We start from the raw sequence: 25,609 nt of genomic DNA on the forward strand, positions 1-25,609 counted from the left end.
TTTCAGAGACTACCGTCTCTCTCTCTTCAGAGAAAGCAGTCTCTGAAATAGAGTACTTACTTTCTATAGATATTTTGGCTTTTTTATGGGCTCCTTTTATTAGATGGAATTCTGTTGCAACAGAACATCTTTACTATACTTTTTTTCCATCTGTCCATCCGCCTGTGGTGTTTTTGTATGGTAACACTGCGTCCGGGGCTTTACATAGTTACGCTATGTGTAAGTTTTAGGTAAATAAAAGGATATCTGGGTGTACATTTGCAACTGAAAAGTGTTTTAATAATTTACTGTATGCGAATTGCACCGTTAATATTCGAAATAGGATATTATTATAATTGTTGATTGTAAGCTGAATGTAAATATCTAAAGCCCGGGACGCAGTGTTACCATATGTACACACCACAGGTGGGTGGACAGATGGAAAAAAACAGAGTATAGTCACACACACACACACGCACATATATATATATATGTGTGTGTGTGTGTGTGTGTGTGTGTGTTTGTGTGCGTGCGTGTGTTCGAGGACTGACGGTAACGTAGCGTGAATGTCGTATGTGATAAGCTACGGGATTTCCGTGTTTACATGCACCATCGGTCATCCTGAGTTCCTTTGGATATTTAGGGCTTTTCAGCACAATGAAGTTTCCCGAAAAGTGGAATTCCGCCCCAACTTATTTCTCTCAACACTGAACATCAACACAAAAAAAAATGTTTGTTGCATAAAATTCTACTTATTTTTCTCAATTGTTCTACGATACATACAAAAATTATTCTACACTAAAAACATACCGATTTAACAATATAGAAGGTGAGTTTATTGTTAATTCCTATACTATTTTTATCTAGCTAAACAGCGTAGGTGGCCAGAGTTTACATAACGCCAGTCTACACAGAGTCATCAATTAATCAGTCTTCTGAAGGAAAAAAGTAGTTATAATATTTTTCACCTAAAATGCAATACTTTCTACATCACTGTTACCTTGCTGAAAATGTGTCTATACCAGCCCTATAAAACTGTATCTGAATTCGACAGATATGCGAGTATTTAAGGATGAGGTAAATTATATTCTCGCAGTATTGAAGCTAAGCGGTACCTCACTCTTACGACTGTGCATGAGATCGAATACATCAAGAAAAAAAATCTTTGTTTTTATCATCTCTTTCAAGGCTTTGATGATAAAACTTGAAGAAATCGACAGTTTTACAAGGCATCGTAGCGTTTAAGAACCCATACATAAATAAATACACACAACACACCTATATTACTAAAAAAAATTTTTTAATATATTACACCAAAAAGAGCCCTACTGATATATTATCACTAATGTTCTTTATGTAAAGCTTTCTTGCTCATTCCTAATTTTAAGTCACTTTGTGTAATTAAGACGTGTAAAACACACGAAAGTACTTGAAGAAGTTCGCTTTTAAAAATTGTTGGTGGCTGAAAGTTATGTCATAAGCATATTGTAATATAATACATACATACATACATACATACACATACACAAACACATACACACACACACACATCACACACACACACACACACACACACACATATATATATATATATATATATTATATATACATATATATAATAATTCGTTCTTTTGTAGCTTGGCCACTGAATTTTCCTACGTAGTGCTTTGGAACTTTCGTTCCTCCATCATGGTCCTGCAATGTTTCATTCAGTCATTTGTCATTCAGTACGGATAAAAGACTCTCTCTCTCTCTCTCTCTCTCTCTCTCTCTCTCTCTCTCTCTCTCATCAGCTTCGAAGACTGGACCACAATACAAAATGTGAGGGAAGGAACACCATGAAGGAATGGCGCACCTGTCGCAGTGGTCCAGATGTTACACACGTGAAAAGCTAAAAAAGTTAATGAATCAAGAATAAATATAATATTGTAGAGTTATCAATACTGCAACTTAATTAATAAGTGTTCATATATTCATTTTGCAAATTATCATAAAAACAATAATAATACATTAACATGCATAAGTGACATATAACAAAAGTTCAATTAAGGTAAAAAAATATGCATATATATTTATACATACATACATATTTACTGAATATAAATAGCATTATGCAAATTCTTGACCTTAATTGAGCGTTTCCTATCAATGTATTATCATTATGTTTATTACAATACAGGATAAAGAGAATGTATGAAAATACTAATGAAGTCATAACACAGCTTGACGACTTGACGACAATGGTTATGTGTAGGCGATCTGAAGGATATGAATCTTTTAATCATTAAGCATCTCAGGTGCGTTAAGCACATTTCAACTGCACTGCTGCCATATTTCCCAAGGAAGTAATGAAGGATATACAAATCCTTTCAAGGAATTTAACATCTGCAGTTAATCATCAGCTGCCACCTGTGACTGCGCCGTTCATCACTTTCTCCGGCTTCCCAATACCTCGGAGATATCACATCATCTTCTTTGGCAGGTGTGTCTGTCTGTCTGTGCACTGTACTTCAGAATCACAGTATTTCTTAAGAGCTTACCTTTATTACAACACTTAGTTTCAAGCCTAAATTCGCACAACCTCTGTTGTTCTTCCTTCTAACTATTTATTTACTATAGCATTTAGTAGAAGATTTTATTGCGCTCTCTCTCTCTCTCTCTCTCTCTCTCTCTCTCTCTCACACACACACATACACAAACACACACCCAAGTAAAAAGGACATCTATAAAACTTAACCCTTCCCCTAACAGGTCAACAAATTAGATAAGTAATACTATCCCATAAAAGGCGAATGGTTGGCAGTACACACAGCATCCTGCAATGACAAATTGTCCCTAAATTCTTCAGAATGACCTAAACCTACATTTGGTCTTTTTTTTTTTTTTTTTTTTTTTTTTCATGAGCTTCTGGAAAGGATGTTCAGTCAGAGAAACAGGATGCAAAAGGCAGTTGTGCAAATTAAATACAAATCTAATTTTGGATGCTCTAACAAAATGTTTTCCCTGTCAATAATACATATACTTTGTGAAAAAAAATCTACTCACATAAGGCAGAACGGAAAGAAATCGAACATCAATGCAAGTTAGTGTATCTAAATTAAAGTATTTCCTAGAAAATGGATTATGCTCCGCAAGTAATTATTCACACACACATACATACACCCGTGTATATATATATATATATATATATATATATATATATATATATATATATATATATATATATAAAACACGAATTTTTATTCAATGTAGCAACAGACTTTGCGTTGACCTGATTAGTAAAATTCCAGTCTGTTTAAAGCCAATCTCTCTCTCTCTCTCTCTCTCTCTCTCTCTCTCTTAACAAACACGCACAGGCGTACATCCCTTTGTTTTCTTTGCATGTTTAATTGTTTACTTGGTAATTACGTCTCCAACGCATGTATATACATACACACACATTAGAAACGTAATTATTAAGTAAATAAGTAACCATGCAGAGAGAGAGAGAGAGAGAGAGAGAGAGAGAGAGAGAGAGAGAGATTAGAATTTCGCTAATCAGGTCAACACGAAGTGTGTTGGAACACGGATAAAAAAATAATCTTACTGATGAATTAAGAAACCAGAAAAATGACCGAAACAAAGGTGAGAGGGAAGAACATAATTAGTGAAGTTAAAACATCAATCGTTCCCGACAAAGGTAAGCAACTGTTGTGTAAGCAAACATGAAAGAAAGACAAAGAAAAAAAAAAACTAGTTTCCAAGAGTAAACAACGCTGATTAAACGCCGCGTCAAAGGGAAGACTGACGAGTCGACTTCTAAAATCAGACTTTCCTTTGGATAACTAACTGAGGCCGTCAGATTCAAAGGTCTTAGAGCATTCGCTATTGATTGAAGATATTTAGGTCACTCGAACGCTATCTAATGTACATCTCTTATTCCAAACACCTATTATTCGTTTTCCCTCACAAGTTCCAGCCTCTAATTTGTGAATCATCGCCACTTGACGCCTTAATGTCTATGACGAACGGTTCGCTAACGGCATACCGCCAACTGGTGAGCGAATTGTCTCTGCTTGGCACTCATGATTACTGCCGTCGGGATTCATGTTCGGTCTTTCTTTGTTCGTTGTTATCCCCTCTTTATTTCCTAAAGTGATAACTCATTCAAAAGCTCATCCTGCCTTCCTTTTCTGGAGAGGACACCCCTTCAAGGATGCCCTCAAAAAAACTGGCTTCCCTATCTTTATTACTTTTAGTCTGCTGACATTGGTATGTACTATAATGATAGCAATCAGCAGGCGGATCGCAAACACATCTTCATTAAAAAAAAATGGCAATATTAAGTCAACATCTTATGCCTATATATCTATATGAACAGGGATCAAGCCTGTTTTGCAAAATAGAAACGTCCGCCGATTTTATTTCCGTGTCATCGGTCGGACAGAAGAAGAACAAAGAATAGAAATGAAATATCAACCAGCTGCGAGGGAGCGGTATCGCAAGGGCAACAGCTGCGCGCGCGCTCTTTCCCTGCACTACGGGACCGATGTGTTTTCTTTGTCGCCGCGCAGGGAACTTTTAGAGTGATTTCTGATGATCGCCTGTGGGAATGTTTCGAACCGGGCTGCGCTGAATAGAAGGCACCGGGTTCAATATAAATATTATGCTCGAGTGTGTTGAGTGTTATGGTTCAATGGCATGACACTGGCAGGTGGGGAGTCGGTTGAATTTCATTATATTGAACCGGTCAGTCAATCACATCGTTGCATGTTCCATTCAATTTACTTAATGAAGCAGAAACTGACCGCTGGTGATCGCTGTCCAGTTGATCCAATATATTTACTCTCCGACTGTAAAGAAGTCAACGAATATTTTCTTCCTGCGATTGAAGCTGATATTGGTTCCTTACTGAAAACAAACTAAACAATCGTCTCATACTCCTAATGAACTGGGGTAACTCCCGTGTTTCGTCTGTTCACTGACCAGTTCGGTTATAAATGTTGAAAAAAACGAGCAATGGAAGTATACTGCTCTTTTATTACTCACCTTTGGTGTTAATTTCGAACTGCAAGACAAATGTTACGGAAAACCAGTTGCGTGTTAATTACCAAGGCACTGGTTGCACTGGAACATTAAAGCAACCCCACATGTAGTGCAATTTTTACGCATGAAAACTTTAATACACAATCATTCATTTACTCATGTAGTCTCTGTACACACACACACACACACAATATATATATATATACATATACTATATATATATATATATATATATATATATATATACACTACACACACAAATATCCATTAATATCGAATTCAATTTACCTTAGGAACAACTAACACCCAATGGGAATAATAACTGACAAGCAAATCTGTCACTATCAGGATTCGAATTTGTGGATTCGATGCAGAGATCGACCGACAGTCGACTTATCCGTTATGCTATCGAGAGATGCACTTACCAATTATATTTCCTCTTTCTGGAAGCTATTCCCAAGGGAAAGCGATTTCGATTTTAACTGGTATGTTAGCTTGTCTGCGTTCATAGGAAGTAACGTTTGTAGATGTGATAAAACGATCATACATAATACACACACATATGTATACATAATATATACATGTGTGTGTTTGCGCAAGTGTATGCGTGTGCAGTTTAAACAAACAATTTGCAAACAGCACGAATGCTCAAAAAACTAAAACAACAACGGTTCCATTCCAGAAAACTTCGTAGGTGAACACGAAGCCGAGAAACCCTTGACAAAAGCACCAACTCCAGAGGCTATGTAGGGATTCAAGAGGAGAGGCAGGGGGTGTGATAAATGACAGGACAACCAGGGAAAGGGAAGAAGAAGAAGAAGAAGAAGAAGAAGAAGGAGAGAGAGGGAGAGAGAAAGGGGATAGGGGGGAACGAGAGGGGTCGAAGTTCTGGCGTTAGGTATAGTAGAGCAAGCGTGTCCTATTGTCAGTGGTGTCAGAGTCATCCATCAATCATACAGCCGATATGTACAGTTCGTCCCCTCTATCTTTAAATAGCGTCACCGCTTCCTTTTTCAATAATCAATTATTGATTTATGGTTTACTGGTTGGTTTATGTTTACATGAGACAGTGGTAACAACAGGCCACATCTGAAAGGTATGAAAACCAAACTGATCGAGCAGCGCCACTCGGCAATAGAGGCAGAGACCGATATTAATTTCATATCAATAAACTGTAACAAATTAATTTATATTACTTGCTTTCCAAAATCTCTGCAGCTTCATTCTGGTTGTAAAAATCTCTGTAGGTCTTCTAATTTAAAACTGATAAATCGGCGCTTTATAACTTGCTTGTCACTTCTCTTTTTTTATCTCGGTTATTCAAGATATTCTTACTGTTATTACAAAACTCGTTTCTATTCCCAACAAAACTGAACCAAAGGCGTTCATTCCAATCCATGTCCTCACGCTTTCTCTTCGCCACAAGGTTATCTCATTTATTATTCTATAGGAACCATCTTGGCCACTGCTCTCTTCAGATAAAGAAAAGCTCTTTTCCCCATCGCTGGCGGTCCGTTGCCCCCACAGGGTTACGACACCCCACATTTTCTGCAGCCATCAGCAATCTATATATATATATATATATATATATATATATATATATATATATATATATATATATATATATATGTATGTATGTATGTATGTATGTATGTATGTATATATATATATATATATATATATATATATATATATATATATATATATAAGCGCATCTTTCACCGATTCCCTCCATCCCCCCTTTTGTATGTGGGCCCTCTCTCTCTCTCTCTCTCTCTCTCTCTCTCTCTCTCTCTCTCGCCAAATCCTACACGCCCCTTAAATACAAACATGATATTCGGGAAGGCTCCACTTTAATTAGCAATTAAAACAGAATGGAGAGAGAGAGAGAGAGAGAGAGAGAGAGAGAGAGAGAGAGAGAGAGAGAGAGTCCATATACATGGAGACCGAAATTACCTCATGCGTCTTCTATACTGCCTACCAACTCTGCAATTTTCCTTAAAACTAAAATTAAAATGACTAAAAATTGAAACTCTATTCCATTTTTCCCATTAGCGCAGAAGAACCCGAGACATATATATTACCTAATATAATAAAGAGGCTCGATTAACCAAATGATTTATTGGTTTATCCGGCTGGCGTTACAACAAAGGCTACGTTAACGTTCACGCCGCTCTTTATAAAGCAATCTACTACAGTTTCTGTAGCTGTAAATTAATTATAAGCAGAAAAGTCGTCATCTTATAACAGAATATCAGTTCGTGTACCCATTTTAAAGACACGGTTTATAAACATAGTTACTAGTTTGAACAAGCAACTGTCACTGTACAATAACGTAGAGGCCATAATAGTTTCTTTAATCCGAAAATAGGTGGATATTTTATTCCTTACTACCTACAGTACACGTAGATTAAAGAGGCCAGAGCACCTCTGAAACCCAAATACAGTCATTTCCCTTAATGCATATTTCTCACCGTTGACAGGGAATTACCTACCTGGGCTTTGTCGCTCCGCATTTTAACGTAAATGTCATTTCTTTTCCGAGAGAGAAAAATTACCATTTTTGTTCACTTCCTCTTTCTAAATTCGCGTAGACGTCTTGTGGTTGTTTTCATTTCGTGCAATATTGACTTAACTTCAAATTTACTTCTAAGCGTGATAATGAAAAAACTTGAAATTAGACTTCAATGAGAAAAATGAAGAATACTTACAATAAAAGTTGCGATAATAACCAAACGACAATATTTGATTTATATATGAAGTATGCATACGCACAGACACACACACATACACACGAATAGTATATATAATATATAATATATATATATATATATATATATATATATATATATATATATATATATATATATATATATATATGAATGAATGATTCAGTTAAAAAGAAAAGTAATCACTGTAAAAACAAAAGGTGGGCAAGTCTAACAGAACTCTCGTAAATCCCAACACCAACGCGCAAAGAAATTGCCAATGATATACTTTATGTTTTCGTTGCACGAACTGTCCTAACTATTCTCACGGAGTTAACTTACAGAAAATACTCTTGCAAACAAAGCAACAGCTATAGCGCTACACTTGACAAACAGACCCAAGTTTAACCAAGCAAACTTTTTCAATATTTACTATATTCGTTTGTTGCGTGGATTTATCTTTATACTGGTTTTACACTTTTTTTTCTTTATTAGCATTTGTACCCATTTTGGATAATAATAACTAATAATAATAATAATAATAATAATAATAATAATAAAAATAATAAAATAATAATAGTGGTGAAGATTACCATAATGTAAGAGTAATATATACATGTATAAAAAGTATGTAAAAAAACGAGAGCTTTCGAGAACCTGTTCAAGTCTCCTTCTCAATCTTGCTGCTAATAATAATAATAATAATAATAATAATAATAATAATAATAATAATAATAATTAATAATAATAATAATAATGGTGAAGGAACCCACAAATGTGTAAGTGTAAATATATATATTAAAAATATACGATAAACGAGATCTATAGAGATCCTGCTTGATTCTCCTTCTAAATCTGAAATAATAATAATAATAATAATAATAATAATAATAATAATAATAATAATAATAATAAGTGATAGATTACTCTACTAACACTATTCGACAACGGAAGACGATGTTCTTATTTTGTTTATGGATTTACTCCGCAGGATTCACCACCCTCTCCCCACTTTTCAAAAAAAAAAAAAAAAAAAAAAAAATGCTGATATTACAACTACGACAACCGTTTACTCAAATCCGCTGATGTCCTCAACCAGCAAGAATGCTATTATGGTTCTAAACAAATTACCCTTCCTATTCCATAATAATTACCTTTATCTAGAAGGATCTAGTTTTGCATCCATTCTTGGAAATTCTTCCAAGTCCTTTCATGCTCTTCCTACAGAGCTGACTCAACGCCAAATACTATAACTTCATGAAAGGCTTTCAGAGTCCTATAACACAGATTCATGGCCATAATATACCTTCTAAAGGTTATCCGTTGCTATTATCATTAATGTGGGATAGAGCAGCAGCTTGATTTTTTTTAATAATCTCAGAAGCGTTTAATATTATTATTGATAATAACGATACTAAGAACAATAACAATAATACCCATAACCACCGGCACAGTAGGAGATAGAAAAATAATCGAGAGAGAAAGCGAGAAGCAAGGGCCGGTTTCATTAATTAAACAAAATCCTCTTGACTTAGTTCCGCCGATAAGAGAAAAACAAGAGGACCACCTTAAATGTAAGAGTAATACCGGATAGGCTCTGATCTCATATAATGCTCAGTACCTATAGATGATATGAAAAAGAAATTACATCATCCAAACAATTCATCTAGTTTTTAGAGGTGGCAGTCGGAACAATGTGATTCCTACAATGGCAAGTTTGGAGTAAAATGCGCAGCTAAAATTTTAATACAAATATGTCTAATTTAATGTCCTTTTCATCAATGAGAAAAAGAATTTGTTTGGAGGAAAAACTAGAACAGTTGGAAACTGTCCTTTGAGGCAATGACAATATACAATTTTCGTGTTCCCCGTCATACAATTACAAAATAATAATTGGAAAAGATAATTTCCTTTGAATTAAAATAATAATTGGAAAAGATAAATTCCTTTAAATTAAAATAATAATCGGAAAAGATAAATTCCTTTACAACTCAAGGAATAATGGTAAGATAAATGAGGAAGGAGAGCTTATGAGAGCTCAGTAATTAAAAAAATTAATAACCGATATATACATTGATATAAAGACTGAAAACAGAATTCATGAGAAAGATAAATAAAATAGGGAAAGGAGCAGACAACATACATAGAAACAACAAGACACAAAAATGAGCCACAAACAACGACAACAAACATAGAAATAAACCTATAGATAAGTGACAAGTCCTGTTGCGAAGTCCGATAAGAGGACACACACAAAGTACACTAAAATGGTACGAGTTGGAAGAAAGAGGATGGAGATTTTCCTTACTTAGACATAATAACGCCCAAACATATTCGAGATAACAGGCAAAGTTAACATGCATTAGGAAAGAATGACGAAAGGTCGTAAAGAAATCACACGAACTTTATTCGGCAAAAGAGTATTAGGTCTTACCTTAAAAACTACCCAGTTTTGTCCATTCCAAAGTCAAGTACATCTTAGTTTAGCCAGACCACTGAGATGATTAACAGCTCTCCTAGGGCTGGCCCGAAGGATTAGATATCTTCACGTGGCTAGGAACCAATTGGTTACCTAGCAACGGGACCTACAGCTTATTGTTGGATCAGAACAACATTATATCGAGAAATTAATTTCTAATCACCAGAAACAAATTCCCCTGTTTCCTTGTTGGGAGCGCGAGGAATCGAACTCGGGACTACGAGTTTAACGAGGAACTATGTCCATTCCGAAAAGTTCTAAATTTGTGAAGGCTTGAAATCAAGCTTGCACAAACAGTATAATTTCTAACAGCTATTTCACTAACGAATAAAGCATTGGCTTAATGACTTGCCGTATCTCATGTCGATGGAGAGGTCCGAAGAAAATATTCAATATCTCTTCAGTCACTAGACTGAGGGAGAGTTTCTTTTATATCCAGAAGAAAAATGATTCCCATGTGGAAGAGAAGATTAAGGAAGTTAATTGGAACGGTAACTGCCTGAAGAACAGGACCGTCTCTTCATTGAATAACTCGGGACCTGGAAGAATACGACTATTTGGTGTAAAGAATGGCATTGAAGAATGGCATTACGCGTCCTCATGACACCATGTGTACCTAAAGAATCCTATTAATAAGTTGGGCAAAAAATCAAAATAAAATGAAAAAATAAAATAGATAAATAAAATAAAAAGTTTATTTTTACAACGTTAAATTATCACAAAATCTTATAATAACATTAAACAGACATTTAAATACCTGGAAAACCTATATATATGTATATATATGTATATATAATATACATACATACATATATATATATATATATATATATATATATATATATATATATATATATATATATAAACTAAATCCAATATGTACTTTGTAGTCAGCCAACGAGGCCTAAGAAAAAACTACTCCACAGCCCATAATGTATTAGTAATTTGTATACATAAACATACAAACTAACAAACATGTAAAGCACGGACATTAACACCAGCAGGGGAGTGAGAAGACCAGAATGTTTCCTCGAATCTAATTACGATGAAGTCACATATATATAAATCTACAACATACGGATGACGGATTATAATGAACTTGTTCCTGTGCCAAGAGGAACTTTCATGTCAGACGTATGAAGTTATTTGGCGGATTCTTGGAAGAAATGGTAGATGAGGGTAGAAGAGGAAGAGGAGGAAGATAAATATGTTCGTGTTACCTCTTCTACATATGAAAAATTCAGCCGAATTTTGCTAGTTATCATTTTCAAGGAGATAACGGAAGTGTACATGACGACGTCACGACCTTTATTCATTCTTTTCAACCGTAATAACATTGAGACTCTCTCTCTCTCTCTCTCTCTCTCTCTCTCTCTCTCTCTCTCTCTCTCTCTCTGGCAGAGGATATTCAGAGATCAAATGTGATCACGGTGTTGTTGAAGGATTGACAGTTTTCATAGCCTTTGATAACTTCAGTAAATATACTCGAATTACCATTGCATATGTATGTACGCAAAGCGTGTTCCGTCATAAATGGACTAAACCATTATATTCGAAATTCCATTTTGAATAACGTAATAAATACATCCCCCTGCCATTTTATCGAAGTAAGTTTTACAATTTACGAAATATACAACAAACGAAAATACAAGATCATTTTTAAACTGGTGATAAATACACATGGGAACAGAAAAAGACTATGCACGCACACTTTTCATTTAAGTAATTATTTTTCTTTGTAAATAAACAGGACAAAAGTACCTCAACATATTTTATTGGCTGTGACGTGGAAACCACCAACAAAGAGATATGGTCGCAGCAAACACTTAGCTCCCCCAATAGTGAGTACAAGACGATAATGTTTCCAGAAGTTTGTGTGTTAGCGTACTGCTACGCCCATTAAGGCGCATGAATTATCCACGAAGATAGACTGAGAGATCGTGTCACCAACCATGGATTTCTTCGCCCTAAAATGAAAGATGGAGATGGAGTTGTTCGCCTGGTCCCCTGGCGGGTCATGTCTATCCCCCAGTTAGAAGAGAACCGTCGTCCCTTTCTCCATTGTCTCTGCTCTTTTATCTTACAAACTTCAGAATGGAATGCCAGCGACGCGGTAGTTTTCACAATGGAGTGTCGAGGGCGCGTTGGTGTGACACACAATGAATTAAGAGTGGGAACTGATGTTTCTTCCTACGGACGACGTTTTAGTCTGATCTAATCCTGTTTCGAGAAACCCATACGTGTTCAGCTTTGGTTTGTTTGTTTGTATGGTGTTTTTACGTTGCATGGAACCAGTGGTTATTCAGCAACGGGACCAACGGCTTTACGTGACTTCCGAACCGAGTCGGGAGTGAACTTCTATCACCAGAAATACACATCTCTGACGCCTCAGTGGAATGCCCGAGAATCGAACTCGCGGCCACCGAGGTGGCAGGCCAAGACCAAGCCGACCACGCCAATGAGGCTGTGTTCAGCTTTGGTTCTTCAGTCACTTACCCTTCGATAAATGAAAGAAGAAAATAAGATAACCTAAGGAATGATTCATTCCAACATTCCTTATATAAAAAAAAAAATCATATTTCTTAAAAAAGAAAAATCAATCAAATAATAAACCTTTTGACGTGAAAATAAAACCGCCTATGAAAACAAAAGCCTGCGTTCGGTGCTGATGAAAACATCTCCCCAAAACCGGCGAGACAAAAGGCCCATATAGCAATGATCGAACTACCCTTCCACTGATCATTAATGATGAACAAAGTCTGGGGACGACGGGGCTAGACAGCAGATGTGATTTCATCTACTATTGACGCCTTAAGCCTGACAACGACGACTTTTAAATCTGGTGGAAACTTTCGGCGACACCGCCAAACTTTGGACGATTCTCATCAGCCCTCACACAAGCTAAACTCTCTCTCTCTCTCTCTCTCTCTCTCTCTCTCTCTCTCTCTCAACTTGCACGTTTAATGTACCTTAGTTTATTTTCACTGTGAATCGTATACCGTCTTGTTAACGTTAACGTACGCAGTTATGTGCTTGCATTTTTTAATCAGTCTTCAGCCTTTACTTACTAAAATATGGAGACTTATCCACTGAAAAGAAGTTGTACTACGAAGAGTTTTGCCAAATTAGACAAAAAAATTCTTATATTTTGCCTTCCAAAGCAAGACAATCAAGCAATTACGGAGTTTGTCAAAGATTATAAAAAAAAATCCCGAGCAATGCAATTTTCCGTCAAGCATCCAGTGGTAAATAAATTGAATGTAAAGAAAAAAAGAAAGAAATAGAGACAGACCGACCATTACAGAAACCACAAGGACGATTTCCTTTTTTCGTCTGCCTCATGTGTCCCTGTCAACTGCTGGTTGCTGGACCAAATCCATGGCATTAGATAAGTTATCCTTCATTCTGCAAGTACACCTGCTCGCCGCTATTTTAGATATATATATATTATATATATATATACGTATATACATATATATATATATATATATATATATATATATATATATATATATACGTATATACACATACATACATATATATATATATATAGATATATTATATGTGCTACATTCATATATTATATATATATATATATATATATATATATTGTTTTTTTTGCCACGAAGGAAAAATGAAAAAAACGTAGCCGAGTATTTGTCCTATTCGGTAAAGGGTCCGAATAGGACCGAAAGTACTCGCTAACTGTTTTTTCATTTTTTTCCTTCGTGGCAAAAAAAAAAACCTATTTATATATGCATCACGTTTTATATACTTCGTAAGCATATATAATATATATATTATATATATAAATATATATATATATATTATATATATATATATATATAGTGTGTGTGTGTATTGCTCTCTGCTTTTGCATGAATAATAAACTCCATGGGAATTATTAATCATGGTCTGAGCAACAAAATAATCCAAAACCTATTCTTTCAAGAATGCTAGCTAGGAAATTAATTGCGTCCATTAAGTGAGGCACAGAAATTTGCAGAAAACCAGAGCTTATTCTTCTTGCGAGAGAAATGGGTGTTCATCCAGGAAAAGCTCTAAAGAGATAGAGGTTCTCTTAAGTGGTACACCTAAAAAATGTATCATATATCCATGAATATGGTAACGCAGGGATTTTATTTAATATGTACAGGTAATCGTTATGGAGGCTCTGCTCTCTACTTTAAGTACATTCACTATAATTTACGATAAACGTCACGAATATCTGCTACCTAAATTTACTGAAAAATGTTCAAATATTTATGCATGCTTGACTTGCCCGTTAGTGCTTGTATCTTTTAATTTCAAATCCACCACCATTTAGAGAAAAAAAAAAAAGAAAACAAAGGAACTCTCACACACAATGTAAATTATTCGCTTGATATTTAACAAACACGAACGCTAATATTTTGACCTACACTGAAACGTGTCTGGTGCTTTCTGATTTTATCGACGTTTACCGTAAAGCTTGGACAAAAATTAGTGGTCATGAAGACTTCGTTACGATCAGCACCACCAGTTTTATTGTTTTTTTCATTCACACTGTGCCTGCGCCAAGAATAAGCATATATTGTATAGCTCCGGAATTGAGTATCTGTTTATAGGAAGATAAAATTGTGATATATATATATATGTATGTATGTATGTATGTATGTATGTATGTATGTATGTATGTATGTATGTATGTATATATATAGAAGAAACATGTTCATTTATATTGAAAAAAAGAAATGTCTGAAATAAAGCGTAGGGACACGGCACTTCAGCATCCTCTTATAAACTTGCAGTAATCAACAACTGTTCATGCTGTCAGGAAGGATCTAACAGAGTTTAACGATAAAGGTCAAAGATCTCACCAAGCTCCTGAGTTCTTATCGTAATTCCCTCGACAATGAGGCCCACAGCACTTGATAGGCATTTTAAAACAATGCGGATAGGAAAATTAACTCCGCGAGAAAACTTTACGAAGTGACCCCGTCCGGGGTTAGTGGAATACTGATTCATCTCAATGATGAGGCGGTGGATGATTCCCTCACCCTGATGGCGTACTAGGTCATCTTATTAAGTTCAGTGGCCAGGCTTCCTCTATAGGTGGCCGTGCATCAAATTCAACTCCCACAAAAAAATAAATATATAAATAAAAAATAAATGCCTTAACAGAACACGCAGTGAAACAGCAGATTTCCGAATGCCATACGTAATAGTGGTCAGGTTAAAAGCCAAATAATCATGACAAAGACAAAAAGCCATGATAACAGTAGTAAGAAGAACAGCTTTACTGATAACATGATCACCAACGTAAGCAGTAATACTAATACTAACAAAACATCATTACTAATAACGTTATTACTCGCCAAAGCAATAATAACGCTAAATATAACAGGAAAACCTACAACACGTTTCCGGCGAATGAACTCATCCCAAAAGAACCACGCTCTACTGCAAATTGCAACAACAAAACAGCTCACCTTCCTTTCAAATACAACCACATACTTTTCTTCTCGCAGAAACAACAACAGACAATTGCGTCTTTCAGTCCCTCTTCAACCGAAGCATAAAGAATGGATATAATTTGCAGCTGAATACGAGAGGGGCCGTTGAAGCGCACGCTTGAACCAAATTAATCACGGCGGCGGATTGTAATTTCAGGCTGTTCTCTCACGCCAAGCACTCGAAACGCGAGCTACTCCGTCAGGGGGCTCTTAAATCTTCCTTGAGGCGTGCCACCGGGGTAGGGGTGTTGCGGGGGGGGAGGGGGGTGATTCGAAGGAAGAAGGGGTGGACGGAATGGCTATTGGGTTTCGAAGAAATCCATTCAAAATAAAATCCCGTTAGACAAAGCCACCTAATAGTCTCAACCAGAGTCCTCTTCGGCGAGGCATCAGGTTACGGAGTAACCTTACAGAAGTGTTACTAAGGAACTACTATCTAACTCGTTTTTTTTGTTTTTTTTGTACAATTGCAAACGAAAAATGTTGTTAGTGTTTATTAGTCATTCAACTTTTCGAAGTATATCATTTTACTTAAGAAGTTTTTCTTTAATTTCAACTCTTAATGATTTTCATCTGTAAATCATTATGAACTACAGACAATTCAAATTTCCCAATTTTAACACATTATACTGTAATATAAACAATGTAAACATCATAGTTTGACATCATTACCACCCTAACGTACAAACCTGAGAAGCATATAAACTTTTATACTGAATTTTAGAAGATATGACGGTCAATAAAACGAAAAGAATGGAAAAATAATTGGCGTGGAACTGACAATAATGAGAAACTTCACACCAACTATATTCATTTGTTACTGTAAGAAAGGACATTTATTTTCCCGAGTAGGATACCAGAGATTTTGAACGACAATGCGACTGTGAACTATAATTTCAGTTCATCAACACCGTAACAGAATCGCCCCAACAGTGACTGATACAGGAATTAAGTTGCAAATCAAACTAAGGGAAAAATCAGATCTAAAGACTATCTGAAAATCATACATTTTATTTACTCACAGTGCATGCAGGCAGTCAAGCAAACAAAGTCGTCCAGGTGCGTAATGAACTGGAGCAGGTGATAGATGTAGCATGAAATTATCCTCCAGTTCCCGAAAGGAGCTATATATATATTACAGCGATGTTTGCTCAGGCCAGTTGATATAGCAAGTTCTTTCCCTCATCAGACGAGAGCTTTCAGTTACCTCTGTCACGTTCCAGAAAATCGCAAATGTGGCGTGTGATTTTTGGGAATATCAGGTATTTACTATTATTATTATTATTATTATTATTATTATTATTATTATTATTATTATTATTATTATTATTATTATTATTATTATTATTATTATTTAAAAAGTTTTACCAGGACAGAACTGATTATCAGCTCTCGTACGACTTGTTTTTATTTAAATTTTGTTTTGACGTTATGATAATTAAACATAATTTTTTGAAAACTTTATAACTGGATTCATTTCAAATATTGAAGTATGACACATTATCAGTGACTCAAAGTAGGTTTTCATCATGCGATTACAATGAATCAAGAATCGCAATAAAATCATTTTTGGTAAGATTTTCTTTCTTCCTTTAAACCATTCTCAAGAATGAGATTTACTTTGCCTCATATTTTAGACTCGAACAACATATCATGAATCTCTGATCCCAAATGTTGAAACCGTATTGCGAAAAGGGAGAAGCACCGAGAGTCACAATGATCGCCTCTGTCACATAAATACATATGAGTATATAATTTGTACTGAAAAGCAAAATAGAAATACTCATCAAGGGAAATCGAAAAGGAAAAGTAACATTTTTGCTTACGCATTGAAAAAATAATATTACTGCTGATGTTTTGAAGTTATTTGAAGATGTATCAAAAATACACAAAAGGGATAAAATACCAATTAGACAGGATAAAGAAACAAACAATAAACTGCAGAGAACGACAGCAGGGTAATCTGTAAAGATGGATGAGAGCAACAAAGTATTTATATACACTTTTATAGAAAAATATGAAATCAATCAAGGATTGAAAATTAAAAACCTACTGCATAAACAGCAAAGAAAACTCTTTCTTTCTCTCTTCTTAATGAGTATTTCTTAAGCTGAAGTTAATTCAGTTTCAAACTGTATCATTCAGTAATTGTATAATCTATAACTTGGCCTGCCTCCACTTAGAATATAAAATATTCAGTACGTGTTCTTTTTTTTTATCGCGTTGATTTATCATTTCATCTTCCTCCTAAATAATGCAATGAATAAATTACCGTTGAAGTTTTAACGTAATTTATTCATTGAGAATTCACAAATATTTTTAGTTTCACTCTACTGGATAAAGCTGCATGAGCTATTTCATTACTTGTTTCATTTAATTTTATTTCATTTACATTTATATATATATATATATATATATATATATATATATATATATATATATATATGTGTGTGTGTGTGTGTGTGTGTGTGTGTTTAATTATATTAAAAAATACAATACAATGGGTAGGCAACGTTTATGCAACTTCTATTTTGCTACCTACAGAAAACACCATCATGTACCATCACTTTACGTATAATATTTTAATTGTTTTTTTTTTTATTGTATAAGCATGCATATGAAAATGAACTCTTTGGAAGTTGAAAAATATTAAAAAAGTAAATACATAAACATACGAGTATTTATTAGTGAATGATACTCGATTATTTTAGGAACCCATCGCTGACTTGGAGTACAGATATGGCAGTCACCTGATTATTCTTGCGTTGATCCCACGATTACATTGAACTGTGGATCTAAGTACCGCAGACTTCCAGTTCGTCAAGGCTAAATCTTGTTAGATTAACCCGCATTTTGGCCAACACATCCTCTTGCTCCACTGTTTTACTCATATCTGTCACTAGACTCAGTTTCTCTTCGATGATCATAGGGTTTTACTACCTTCTTCATTCTCATCTTCCGTCTATCAAGGGGCGGATCTTCCTTTTTCTTTCTTGGTCTTTAGGCTTTTCCATTCTGGAATCGTTCAGAAAACGGAACTGGTACGGCCGCCATATTCCCCTTTTTAAAACTAGCTTTTACATTCCTTTGATACGGTCCCTGCATAGACTACTCAAAAATATAACGTTACTTCCATTTTCACGTTTATAAAAACGAAAACTGTACTTTGCCATAGGTGTCCCAATGACGATGCAATGACGAAAGATAATCAATGTCACTTATCAACAAGACATAACTATCTAGCATCACCTACTCAGAAAATGGGGATTTTTATGTCGCCTGATTATATTAGTTATCTGTACATGGCCTGGACACTGAAACGCCAAAGGAACGAATTTATGATTAATCAACAACAAGCTAAAACTATCCTTTCCTACTGCACGTGTTTCGGTGTGTCCTACGGTATTGAGTACGAATCTGTCCACTTTCCATGTACGAGTATTTCCAATCCGATTTGTAAATATCAAGTCAACATTAAACACACTACTTTGAGAATTTGTGGTAAGATCGCCAATATTTCTATATATCTGCAAAGACATTCACCTAGTGATCACATTACTCCTGATATTTTGTAAAGATAAAATCCTGTACATGATGATCAGATTAAGCCATATGCCTAAAAGATATTTCTGCTTAACCTTTGCAAGTTTTATTAAGATCCTAATCAGTGATGACAATCGAGACGAAACACGAAGAATGGGGAGTCATCCGCAACTACGTGTGTAATACTGTGTATCTATGTATGTTGATGTTCTTATGTGGATCAGTTCGAATATGTGGATTTGGGAATGTTCATGTTATATGATTGATTTTCAAGGTGTTTCAGTAGCCTTTCGATGACCTTTATCGATACCAGTTTCTTGGTTTCCACTCGCGGGCTGTTTCCAATCTGGTTTTTCATCCAAGCGCACCAGAGGTTGCTCTCTGCGACCAAATATAGATCTGTTAAAGCCGCAGACTTCAATGTGTTCGCCCAAAAACTTACTGTACGATGAAATAAGAAAAGAAGAAGCGATTTTTGATAACCAATAGAAAACATCGCTGCGCGCCATCTATCGGACGCTGATGCTTAGATGCGTAAAACATGAACGGTAATAGTCACAATTAAACAGCCTGAGAAATGGACGATAATCTTTTGTTGCGCCTAAATTATTAAAGATCACTCTAAATGATACCTTCAGGCTGTTGTTTCTTTAATTAGTATAGAGAATTTTATCAATTCGTCAAATTACTAAACAGGCTTTATGTATGTATGTATGATAGAGGTATGTGTATGTGTGTATATATAGTATGTTTATATATACTATATATATATATATATATATATATATATATATATACACGCGCGCGCGATCTTGTGAAATTTGACGGAAGTCTTAAAACACTCCAACAATTGAACAAAATAAATATGATTACTCCTACCCGCCCGAGAAAACTCCACTCGAATCTCGAGAATTCGGAGGGACTTTCAAAGGAAAAAGAGAAAAACAAAAGACCAGCAAAGCATCTCGCCATCCAAGCGGCACATAAAAGACATTTTCGGGAGAGAAAAAATGTAAATTCCGGCCGCGAGGTCCTTTCTTCAGCGAGATATGTGTGGATTATCAGGAGCAACAGGCTGCAACATTTCGCTGCAAATGTATGAACCGGGTCCCCAAAGAAAATGTCCGGTGTCTCTTAGTTGTAACAGAGGGTGTCCTATCCATGGTGGATATTGTTTCTTTTATATCCCGTAAACACCCCTTCTTCACCAACCGCGCCCCCCCCCCCCCCCCCCCCCCCCCCTCTCTCTTCTCTCTCTCTCTCTCTCTCCTCTCTCTCTCTCTCTCTCTTAATAATGTAAAAAAGGAATGAAAAGTAGTATGTTACAGTCTTTATGTTTGACCAAATATGTGCAAGGCACTTATACATTCATAATTTTAATTTCACGGAGTGTGTTGATACAACGCAATAAGCATCATTAAACGAATAAGTTTGTAGTAAATCTGAAGCAAAGAAACAACACGAGATCGGGTTCTTTTTCCGAGACAACTAATTAGGGCGAAGCAGTGAAGCTTTCAAAAGGGTTTCGTCTGAGACGCAGAGATCTATTCATTCCACCGGACAAAATGAGAGATTGGCACAATACTGACAACCGTAAAGGACATCCATCACAGCCAAGTAAGGAGGCCTCCTCAGACCCTCATTGATTACGAACGTAACGATTCAATGCATGCCTTACTGCCCCGACTGAAAAGGGGCAGAAAGAGGATTTGAAACGTAATACGCTTCTGTTTATAATATCTTTTTATTTGTAGTTATATAAAGGCTCTAACACTTCACTGTGGGCTGTTTTGACATTAATATTGATTTTAGCTTTGTTTACTATACATACACGGTATGGACAAAGTCGACAAATAATTAAACATTTGGTGTGACATCCTTTTTTTTATGAATGGGCTTGTTAGGGCAAAAAGTCAACATTGAGTTGAATTCATCCGATGGGATTCTGGCATCGTTTGACACAGCACTAGCTGCTGCAACCTTGCTGTGTTTATGTTCATCATCAACACAATTCACTCTTCAGACATTTGACAAATGCCTTCTATTATTCATTGTGAAGTCACTGAGCGAAGAAGGTCTTAGCTCAGACACTGAATCTACTGAATTAAGCTCTTCGTGCTCACAGAGAACTGAGGCCTGTCATTCTTCTACAGAGAGTGCTGCTTGCTCCTAGAAATAAATTTTTTAGTCCTTCATTCTTCTACAGAGCGTGCTGCTTGCCACTAGAAATAAATTTTTTAGTCTTCCTATCTCTAGAACTGTGTTTTTACTAACAAGCATATCATTCACTGTTTATGTCAACACAGGTACCTTGGAATTTTAACGGAACTAGGCAAGAGATTCCCGTTCACTCGGGAATTGAACCACAGACCTTTTGCTGGTGAAGTAAATGTGCTAGCCACTGGCGAACAGGATTAGACTACTCAAAGAACAGATTTAATTGGCAAACCGCCGCTAGAGTGAAAACGTTGCTTCGTATAATGCATTATACATTTAGATAGATGGGAAAAAAAGTCTGGGAAAAACAAAGATACTGAGGACGGAGTACGCACAAAAAGATGAAATAACAGAGGCAAGGATTAACGAGGCTGAATCTTTCATAAACTTAGCAACAACGATGTCGAATACAAGCTCTCGTGAGCTGGAATTTAACGAAAGCCTAAAAATGGCAACTCATTCAATGGACAGGCTGTGTAATCTTTGCATATCAAACAAACTGAAATTACACAAATACAAATATAAGATTATACACCAGCAAGTATGATCTGTAATACGACACAGAAAGGAATCATGGTAGGACAACTAAGGTTTATATCTAGAAGATTTTGTCGATTTAAAAATAAAGCTTTACGCAGAGTAATACGAATCAGATGTCAAAGTAGTGTAAAAAATTGATACAATAAAATTAATAACGTAACTTCCATTTGTAAATGAAATAAAGATGAAGAGATGGAAATGACTTGGACATGTCCTCCCCATAACACGTGATAAAATATCATTTGATTGTTATACATACATACATACATACATACATGCATACATACATACATACATACATACATACATACATACTATAGCCAGAAAGCATCCTCCCATTCTAACGATTTAATGCAGGGGAATGAGACAACGAAGTTTTTGTTTGTACTTATTCTTACACTGTTAATATAGTAATGATGGCTAATATACATACATAAATGCTATATATATATATATAATATATTATATTATATATAATATATAAATATATATATAGATATTATAATTATATATTTTAATATATAATATATATATTATATATATATATAATATACATATATATGTGTGTGTGTGTCTGTGCGTGAGCGTTTGTACGCATGTATGTAAATGCGTGTGTATGCCGACTGCAATAACAGCACACAGTGATTAAAGAAAATAAACAAACACAAGCGTAGATTCACGCCGGCGAATAGTTACAAGGTGAGAATTATTTTCCTTACGGCGAATAGTTCCTGCGTAACGCTGTCTTTATTGATCGACAGCCTACCCATTTACAGCCAAGCCCTTTGGCTTCTGTGTGAACTGATGGCACAATAGAACAATCACCATTAGGATTAAAAAGCCAAGCGTTGCACGAACGCTTAACGTCCAAACGTATGCACCTATGAATCTGCTCGTATGATACTCTGTGGATGATATACTTTCATATAAGAGCTCAATCTACCGGTGTAAAGGTCAACGTCTAAGCTCGTATATTATTGCATTACGTGCGTATATATATATATATATATATATAATATATATATATATATATATATATATATATATATATACATACTGAAGATGTATATGGGCATTACATTGCCACTACTACTACTACTACTATACTATTTAAATTTATTTTGTGCTTAACGCCATTACAAAAACGGATACAAGCGCGAAAAGCCAACATACAGACGCAAGCTTGGACGTATTAATTTACATCGCTCAGGGAGGGGTCTCTCTCTCTCTCTCTCTCTCTCTCTCTCTCTCTCTCTCTCTCTCTCTGTGTGTGTGTGTGTGTGTGTGTGTGTGTACATGTGGGAATTAACTGTACAACGCAGAGCACCGAAGCCAAAGGCCTCCGCCTCCACTCGTCTCTTGGCGGCTGCAGTCATTCCTTCTTCTTTAATAATAGTAAACAATCCGCCAGAACCATCACTCTCTCTCTCTCTCTCTCTCTCCCGTTACCTATCGCTTAATAGGCTCCCTCGCCGTACGTATTGTTTCCCCTCATCCGAAGGATTCCCTCGCCCTCCAAACCTTTCCCCTCATTTCGTTTTAACTCCGCTTAATCTCGCAGTGATGCTTTTGCTCGATATCGCTCAAATGTAACTCTCGATCAAATGATGTGGAAGGGGGGCCGGGGGGGGGGGGGGGGGGGGGGTAGGATGGGGATCTAGGCTGGGTTGGGGAAGGGGGGAATGTGGCTATTTTCAATACCAGTCAGCCAAGTCCAATCACGATCCTTCCAATCACGATATGGAACCTTTTCTAATTCTTCGCCAATTGTTTTCAACCAGCTATACTACATAGACTTCACCCGGTGTTGGTAATTACTTCCACTCCGAGCTACCTAACGAAAATGGTGTACAAATATAGTAGTACCCTTCTTGGAGTCCAGGTCTTTTCCTCGTGGGATTTGACATCAAGGTTTTTAGTCACTCAGACAGAAGAGGGATCTGGCATCAGGAGGACAACGCGAGGAGAATGAACAATGCTTTCGAGACTATTCCCCGGGGAGCTTCCCGCAGAGCACCAAAATGACGTGTCCTTGTATTGCGTTCAGCGTGGCTCGGTTAGAAGTGATCAAGAATTTGAAGAAGCATTTAATGATTACGCTATTTCGCAACATGGTCTTCTCGAGGTGCTTCTCCTTGAACAACATTTTCCTTTCATTATGGGTAATATGTAGCATTGCTTTTTCTTACTGAAAGATCTTATAATTTGAATTGGATTATTCATACTAATATACTAAAATTTTTACTAACTTGATTGGGCGTGTTCGTGCTTGTACAGCTCTAATACTTTTGTATATTACTCCTAATATCAATTAATGACACACAAATACTCTCTATCTCATATATATATATATATATATATATATATATATATATATATATATATATATATTATACACACACATATATATAATATATATATATATATATATATATATATATATATTATTATATATATATATATGTGTGTGTGTGTGTGTGTGTGTGTGTGCGTGTGTGTGCGTAGAATCTACTGGTCACTTTTTTTACCAGATACATATGAAATTGTAATAGCCTCAATGCCCTCTTAACTTCTTGAATTCTTCTCGTGGTCGGCAACGTGACCTCTTTGTGATTATTGGACTTGGGTTCGTTTCCCAGCACCAGACATCACCATTTCTTCTTCAAATTTCTTTGAACTTGGATCTTCAGGCTTTGTAGTGACAAGCGTATCCAAAAAAGAGCAAAGAATTCAAGAAGTTAAGAGGGCATTGTGGCTATTACAATTTTATATATATATATATATATATATATATATATATATATATATATATATATATATATATATATATACAAAAAACGTATGCACAGGCGCGCACGCGCAGGACAACACCTATTCCATGTCATAGAAAAAACTTTTCGTAAGAAAAAGACCAACCTTCCTTACGTGATAATTAGTCCATCTGTGCAAAACAAACACAAAACCTGCCAGCAACTGATCCCACAAGGGAAAATGCTGTATATGCTAGATTCACAGGCAGTAATTCTCACAATAAATAACAGGATTCTAGGGGGTCACCCCAATTAATGTCGAAGATTAAAAAAAATGGTGAAATTCTAATTGGTAAAGTCAACGAAAGGCACCTGGCACCGGAAAGTTAAAAAAAATGATGATGAGATATAACGGAGTTATAAGATTATCTTCAAAGCCACGCATTAAGTCAGAGTCATTAAGATTAAACGTCGGCCTCAAATTTTATACAGGTAAATTTCCATCTTCACGGCGGCAGTATTTTATAACCATAGGTAGTACGCATAGTCATTTCCAATTACGAAAACGTCGACAAGAACAAACAACTGATGATCTTTTCAACCTATCTGATCATCAAAAATCACGTTAAGAGATTCATCAGCAACAATATCATAACTCGTTTACGAAAAATCAATCGAATCTAGTTTTAAGACGTGAACGGAAAATATGGACATGGAAACCTCCTCTTCCTTTCAAGATAAATTAATACATCAGAAGATGAGGAAGTTTTTATAAGTTTCATTATTTGAAAAGGATGATACAATTTAAACCAGTTATGTAGATACACTCACATATATATAATATATATATACATCGAGCTACAAATGTCCTTT

This window comes from Macrobrachium nipponense, chromosome 7 (assembly GCF_015104395.2).
Source record: "Macrobrachium nipponense isolate FS-2020 chromosome 7, ASM1510439v2, whole genome shotgun sequence".
Lineage (NCBI taxonomy): Eukaryota > Metazoa > Arthropoda > Malacostraca > Decapoda > Palaemonidae > Macrobrachium > Macrobrachium nipponense.